We start from the raw sequence: 8,937 nt of genomic DNA, 5'->3' as shown, positions 1-8,937 counted from the left end.
ACTACAAAAAATAAGAATAGTCAAACCCCCTTGCTGACATAAACCGGAACGGGTGGTGCTGACTGCATTTTACCTAAATTCTTCAAGGAAAAGAATGTAAGGTTGTACATCGTTTAGCAAGCTATTTTTGCAAGGGACCACTGCTCGGTCGTTACAATGAAACCACTTACCATGCACCTGGTTATAAGCAACAGTAGTGTAATGGCCATTGTCCAAATTTCCAGAGTGGTTAAAAATTACTAAAGATCACGAAATCGTAAAGTCTACTAGCAGTATAACATTTGAAAGAGGAAAAGACGTCCTAAATATGTTATGGTAGCTACAAGGACGTCTTTAAGACGACTTAGACACGTTTTGAAAGCTACGAGGACGTATTTTTTTGTTTTATAATAATTTATCCTATTTTTCGACGTAATGTGGAAGGATATTCCTAATTTGATTTAGGATAGCCTGGCATCTTTTTCGGATAGCCTGCCATCTTCATAGGATAGCCTGCCATCTCGTAGGATAGCCTGCCATCTCATAGGATAGCCTGCCATCTTTAGGATATCCTGTCATCTTCATAGGATAGCCTGCCATCTTCATAGGATAGCCTTCCATCCTTGTCGGCCGCCGCTAACATTTCCACTTGTGTTTAATAATGGTTGACAGTCTGGCGGACGATCTCTGTAAGAAGATGCTTGTTTAATAAGCTAACTATAACCTATACGGAGACTAAAGTTTTTCTAAACTAATAGCTGTATTAGTCCTAATTACGTGATTATCTAAACATACATATTGAGTTGTTGTTATGGTACTATTAAATATATATATATTGAAGTTAAAAATACAAGACTTATTGCTATGGTTAGTTTGAGTGTGTAACATTATAGGTGCCTGGTGTTGTGATAACTTGACAATTGTTTAAAAAATAAATATATAGCTAATAATGACCCTCCTGTCTGTAGCTAGCTAGCACAGGTCTGTGCTTTAGAGAAATTTAACTTTATTAAACAAGGTTAGCAAGTCGAAAGGTGTGCTCTGTAGCTTTAGCTAGCTGTTCTTTTTCATGACTGATCTGGAAAAATTAGAAAATTCTAACCTGCACATCCACGAATCTAGATAGCTAGCTAAGCATTATCTTAAATCATTTCATACTTTTGAAACTATAGCTATATGATTCACAATAAATATAATTACGATAATATGTTATTCAGGGTTTTGACTATCATGTACCCAGTCATCTTGTCTGCCTCTTTAAATATCCCTGAATTTCTAAACTAATTCTGTTACACTAATTCTGTTACAATGCTCCTAAAGCACCACATAAGAAAAATAGTTCACTATTTGTCTGTTTGCTGAAGTTATATTCTTGATTTATATTCATGTTTAGGAAATGAGTCTCAGGATGCTCAATCACATGTATGACCTATATCGTTTATTCGTGAAAAAGAGATTATTCGAAAGCTTGTCAAAACGCAATTTGCAATGAAGTTCCAGATATATTTAAACTGAGCATAGGCAAAATATTCTTAATTTTTTTGAGCATTCTTCTTGTCAATTTTTTACTACATTCTTAAGTTCTTTTACTTTAGGATAAAAGTTTCAACTCAGTAGTAATTTAAGTGATAAAATGTTTTACTTTTTCAAAACAATTTGTATACTGTGACAGTAAAACAGTAACAGATAGATATTGTTAAAGCGTCGAAATTTCGAGATAAAGGATAGTCGAGTTATCGAGCGTCGAAGACCTTCTGAAGTTCGAGATAAAATACTTGTTTAGCCGAAAACGAGGAACAGAAAAAAGAAAAATATATATATATATATTGATAGTAGTATGTGATTGTTACTAAACTTACTTCTTTCCAAAAAAGCTTAAAGTATTACTCTGCTTTCTCTAGGCTATATCCAGTTCGTGATAAAATGATTATTATTATTATTATTTTAATTTCTAAATTTATATACAGGATGAGTATATCAGTAAAAAATACTGTTATAAATATACGTCCTGTAAGCTGAAAGGACCGGAAAAATAGTTCCACAAAGCGAAAATTTGAGATAACGGAGTTCTAGATGTAGAACATAATTTTCCCTACAAGAGATTGCGATGACTAAAAGGACCGGAAAAAATTATTAATATCGATCGCGATTGTATATCATATCGTTCTCTAGCCATGTACAGGGTCTGCTAAATTACGTGCCTTACGTGCCCTCGTGGTTACGTGCTTTATGTGTCTACGCGCCTTATTTTCTCAACGTACTTTATGTACTTACGTGCCCCAGTGCTTTTGCGGTAATTGGGATTTCATTAATAAACCTTCACGACTCGAATAATTGTGGAATTAAGGGAAATAATTTTTGCGAAAGATGAATCCTTTTAAAATTAAGGCGTTGAAATTTTGTTGTTCCAGGCTTTTAAAAAGATTGTGAAGGTCCCATTGAAGTATCAACAACAACAAAAAACACGTGATTTTCCATTGATTCAGAGTAGACTAACAACGCTTACTACTGGATTCTTTAGCAACAACGAGGAGTATCCAACAAAAAGAAATTATCACAAAAAAATTAAGGCATGCAGGCATGTGAAAAGCTGAGGCACGTGGCCACGTGGCCACAAAAGCTCGTAAAGCATGTACGTAGGTAGACACGCAGGGCACGAATTTTAGCAGACTCCCATTTATAAATCTTAAACATAGCAATATTAGGATTTTAGCTACAAACATAGATAACGAGGCAACATTCTGCTATATTCTGCTTCTCTTAAAGTTCTTATCTTATGTGGTATAACAATATTTATTTTTATGTTGGGATTGTGGCTAGCTCTTCAGCTTCCTCTGGCTAAAAAGTGAAAGTAGCCAATTGCAGTTTGACTACAAAAAACTTCTTAATCAATAATTTTTTATCATTTTAATGATGCTAAATGCAGTTAGGTAACTACAACTTTTATAACTGCCATGAAAATATATTCCACAAAGAAAAATTGCTGAGTGATTTTTTAGCTAGACGGAGCAACGACAGGCGTTACCTGTGTTTTTATTTAAACCGAAGTTAGGATATAATTTTTTGGAAAACGGTATATATTTTGCATATATAGCATGTTCGATACAGTATACCTGTACCAAGCGCTCATCCCATTGTTAGCGACAGGCTATTTCCTGTGTTTCTATTTAACCGAAGTTGCGATAGATTTCAAGCGCGGCATTTTTTTCCTCTTTTTTTACTTAACTGCTGAGCTTTGAGTATATTCTGATAAATATAAATGATTGGTCAACTGTTTTTTCCATGGCGGGGTACCAACGGGTTGTAAACTGTGTTTTTATTTCAGCTAAAATTGTGGGAGAATAAAACAACATAATTTTGTGTGTGCTTTACTTCATTCCTATACTGAAGCGCTCAACTCTACGGGTCTTATTAAGTACTCCACTGGGCGTTCCACGAAGGGTCACACAGCTACTTGTGGCTGATCCCGGCGTTTAAAGGTTTAAATGTATTCTTACGTGTACGCAAAGTTTACAACCTTGCATAACAACCTCAAATCTACATAATAGAACTTCACATAGAACCTTCACATATCTTTTGTTTGCATATCAACTTAAGGATACTGTGAGGGTATAAATATAATTTTCTTACAAAAAATTTTATGTGTGAATCTCACTTTGAACATTCTACAAGTTCTAACGATCATGGTGTGGATATTATCTAAACAAGCTAAATTATTCAGCATACTTTTTAAACTTTTTTCGTAGATTTAATGTCGCATGAAAACCTTTTCCTTGATCAGTTTTCTTCTAGCGTGTTCTAGAGTCATTTTTTTTGTTTTTGGCGGGTCACTATTATTTCACAGAGCAGAGACTGCTTTGGTAATCTAGGCTTCTAAAGGAAAGCTGATAAAATTGAAAGGAAAAAAGCAGTAGCTATATATTTCCAGCCTTTTATAATCTTATTATTATTTTGGATTAATCCAATTAATTATACGATATACTGAGTGAGTTGTGATATTATTATTCTTTTAGATTAATAGGATAGAATTGCATTACTCAGTATTTGTTCTTTTAGATATGTGACAACAAATACTGAGTGAGTTGTGATCTTATTATTATTATGGATTGATAGGATAGAATTGCATCACTCAGTATTTGTTCAGATAGATATGTGACAACAAATACTGAGTGAGTTGTGATCTTATTAATATTTTGGATTGATAGGATAGAATTCCATCACTCATTATTTGTTCTTATAGATATGTGACACCAAATACAGAGTGAGTTGTGATCTTATTATTATTATGGATTGATAGGATAGAATTCCATCACTCAGTATTTGTTCATTTAGATTTGTGACACCAAATACTGAGTGAGTTGTGATTTTATTATTATTATGGATTGATGCAATAGAATTGCATCACTCAGTATTTCTTCAGATAGATATGTGACAACAAATACTGAGTGAGTTGTGATCTTGTTATTATTATGGATTGATAGGATAGAATTGCATCACTCAGTATTTGTTCATTTAGATATGTGACACCAAATACTGAGTGAGTTGTGATCTTATTATTATTATGGATTGATAGGATAGAATTTCATCACTCAGTATTTGTTCATTTAGATGTGTGACAACAAATACTGAGTGAGTTGTGATCTTATTATTATTATGGATTGATAGGATAGAATTTCATCACTCAGTATTTGTTCATTTAGATGTGTGACAACAAATACTGAGTGAGTTGTGATCTTATTATTATTATGGATTGATAGGATAGAATTGCATCACTCAGTATTTGTTCTTTTAGATATGTGACAACAAATACTGAGTGAGTTGTGATCTTATTATTATTATGGATTGATAGGATAGAATTCCATCACTCAGTATTTGTTCATTTAGATTTGTGACACCAAATACTGAGTGAGTTGTGATTTTATTATTATTATTATGGATTGATACGATAGAATTGCATCACTCAGTATTTCTTCAGATAGATATGTGACAACAAATACTGAGTGAGTTGTGATCTTATTATTATTATTATGGATTGATAGGATAGAATTTCATCACTCAGTATTTGTTCATTTAGATGTGTGACAACAAATACTGAGTGAGTTGTGATCTTATTAATATTTTGGATTGATAGGATAGAATTGCATCACTCAGTATTTGTTCAGATAGATATGTGACACCAAATACTGAGTGAGTTGTGATCTTATTATTATTATGGATTGATAGGATAGAATTGCATCACTCAGTATTTCTTCAGATAGATATGTGACAACAAATACTGAGTGAGTTGTGATCTTATTATTATTATGGATTGATAGGATAGAATTGCATCACTCAGTATTTGTTCATTTAGATGTGTGACAACAAATACTGAGTGAGTTGTGATCTTATTATTATTATGGATTGATAGGATAGAATTGCATCACTCAGTATTTGTTCATTTAGATATGTGACACCAAATACTGAGTGAGTTGTGATCTTATTATTATTATGGATTGATAGGATAGAATTGCATCACTCAGTATTTGTTCATTTAGATGTGTGACAACAAATACTGAGTGAGTTGTGATCTTATTAATATTTTGGATTGATAGGATAGAATTGCATCACTCAGTATTTGTTCAGATAGATATGTGACACCAAATACTGAGTGAGTTGTGATCTTATTATTATTATGGATTGATAGGATAGAATTGCATCACTCAGTATTTGTTCTTTTAGAAATGTGACAACAAATACTGAGTAAGTTGTGATCTTATTATTATTATGGATTCATAGGATAGAATTGCATCACTCAGTATTTGTTCATTTAGATGTGTGACAACAAACACTGAGTGAGTTGTGATCTTATTATTATTATGGATTGATAGGATAGAATTGCATCACTCAGTATTTCTTCAGATAGATATGTGACAACAAACACTGAGTGAGTTGCGATCTTATTATTATTATGGATTGATAGGATAGAATTGCATCACTCAGTATTTGTTCATTTAGATGTGTGACAACAAATACTGAGTGAGTTGTGATCTTATTATTATTATGGATTGATAGGATAGAATTGCATCACTCAGTATTTGTTCATTTAGATATGTGACACCAAATACTGAGTGAGTTGTGATCTTATTATTATTTTGCTTATCGAAATTTCTGTTTTTGTCAAACGAATTTTTTCTGGAGAAAGGACAGAGAACTTCTGGAAGCTCCTTTATTTTTTTGGAAATAAGTGGCCACTCTGGAGTAACTTAAATACGAGAAGATCAAATAGAATGTAAATTATTAAATGTAGGTTTAGAACTTTCACGTTTTATTATCCATATTTTGCAGGTCTGCTTATGCATTTTTTTTTTCATTTTTTAGTGTACCCTCCAAATGTTTTAACCGTTCATATGGAAATTGGTAGAACCGTTGGAAATTGTTAAAAATATGTCGCCATTGTTACGTCAGCGTGCAGCAAGATTAATTATACTTGAAAAGAATGGCGTCAAATACTATGACATATTGAAAACTGTTTTCAATAAACGAAGAAAGTGTCCAAATTGTTACATATTTTTTCCATAAAAACCTTCTTGCTTGTCAACTACAGTGTCCGACCAACAATACGTACGAAAACTCATTTGCAATCCTGTTTTTATGCAGCTACCTGTATTACAGGACGACAGATTTATGTAAATTGACAGGTAGACCTAATTGCAACGCACGACACGGTCTACAGACGGTATCCTACATTGGAGCAAATTTGTGGGATGTGCTTCCATTATAAAGGAAGCTGAAAGTTGAATTCATTTTCTTCACAGCCTGAAGTCTTATTATTTTTATTAGATCTATTTATTTTTATATCGTCAATTTAGCCAAGTGTAGTCATACTCTTCTATCAAATCCTATACATGACTTCATACAAGAGGTGACATTTCCATTTGTATCCTTTTAATTGACGTTAAATAAATTTATGTCTGTTAACTCTGTTATACCTGGGATTCTGTGACACAACTCGGTTGGCACAATTTGCAAGCGTAAATCCAGATGCGACAACGTCAAAAGTGTTGAGTCCTCAATGTATTCGTTTAGGAAGTTATAGAGAAAAAAATTGACGAGGATATTAATAGTTATTCCTTTCTAGGTAAAATATGAGGCTCAACGCCAAACCAAATAGCTGAATAACACAGCGCGTTTTCGACTTTTAATGTTTCTCAAGCGTCGCGTGTGTGGATTAAGCAAAACGAATTTTTTAAGGCTGAATCATCTTCCAGTGAACTGATGCGAAATTTCTAGGACGAGTATAAGGGCGATATTCAAGGGAAACCATCGATTTAAAAATCGGTTTTGTTAAAAAACTAGGTGGTACACTCACCTGCAATTGTAAAGTATAAGTGTTTTGATCTTAAGACTTCCTGTTTTACGGGATTTCCGAACTTAAATGGCAAAAATTTTTGACTTGTGGTGGGACAAGGTGTGTACGTCAGCAATATTTGAAGATGTCATCGCATAATTAGCGTAATATATTCCTCGATTCCATGCTATTAGCCTTTTCGGAATTAGCGCAGCTATACTTAATCTTTTTCGTAAGTGGTGCAAGTTTGACTTTGCCTAACTTACTGTTCTTGGTAGTGAAGCAAAAAGAAGATCTAAAAAGGAGTTTTGCGAGATTTATTGCTTATCTCGACAGGTTTTCGTCTACATTTGGGCACCAGTATTAAATTCTAGACCTAGTATCCTGTTATAATTCGCGAATTTCCGAAATACCTTGGATTTGGCATGTTTGGAACTTATATAATTTTGCTATAAAACAAGACTTGAGAGGCTTAAATGAGATGCTGATATATAAGAAAATCCCAAGGTAAACTGTAATTCTCTAAAAAGAGTCACTACATTTTAGCCTTTACATTTTTGCACTTTTTGTAGGCTTTGCTACCGAGAACGGTGGGTCATTGTCCTGCCTTGCTCCACTTTCGGGAAAATTAAATAAGGCCGTGCTATTCTTAAAACGCGTATTTCAGTTGAATGGAACCCGTATTTCAGTAGATGTTATACAATAATTTCTATTTAATGGTAGCATAATATCGTAATTAGCTCAATTCCAGGCTATTTCGGTGAGACATTTTAGAATCTATTAAATGCTAAAGTAACGTATTATCGCGACGATATCGATTAAGGACTATTCCAGTTGACGCAAAGTATTTAATTCTTTCAGTAAAGTCTTAATAATTGAACTCTATCCTCGCAGTTATACTTATAGGACGCAACTACTTTCAGAAGACATCGACCGATAATTCAAATATTTTTTTGCCGCGGTCAAAAAAAGACGTTTACGTTCACTCAACTTAAGACTTAAATGAACGGCTTGTTTTGGTTATCGTTACATGTTATGTCATCCTATGTTAGATTTTCTACGGGCTAAAGATTAGTCTCCTTACTAAAACCCGTACTCTGTCTGTCTGAACGTGAGTCGAAAGTCATGTCTGAGGCGATATATTTTTCACTATAAGAGAGCGAATTTCGCTCCCGTGAGTACTGATCGAAGTTTCCACAACGTGTGCTCTCTCTTGAAGAAGATATTCCCTTCTTTTCCAATAAAGTAGTCAGTTTATATTTATTACTTTCTTCCACGTCCTTGTTTTTTAATCCCTAGCTTGTTTTATCTCCATTTTGCAGGCGCCATCTTGCACAGCATTAAACACAAGAGTTGGTTGTTTTGTTTTAGTTTTGGTTGCTTTGACAATGTTTTCAAAATCGAACGATTTGGAAACATTTGAATGTTCGAATTCTAGTTAAAAAGACTTATAGAGAAAATTTCCTCCGATAGACGGACAAATTGTTCTACCAACCGAGATGTTCGAGTTTTCGAGTACTCGAGTTATACTGATTATATTATTGCCCTGTTAAATCTATTCAGGTCAAGGGAACATTAAAACGGGTAACTCAATGCCGTGGAACCTCCGATAGCTATCTCTTTATCTCTTA

Source organism: Hydractinia symbiolongicarpus, chromosome 14 (assembly GCF_029227915.1).
Source record: "Hydractinia symbiolongicarpus strain clone_291-10 chromosome 14, HSymV2.1, whole genome shotgun sequence".
NCBI lineage: Eukaryota > Metazoa > Cnidaria > Hydrozoa > Anthoathecata > Hydractiniidae > Hydractinia > Hydractinia symbiolongicarpus.
The sequence above is the reverse complement of the archived record's forward strand: the minus strand, read 5'-3'. Positions refer to the sequence as shown.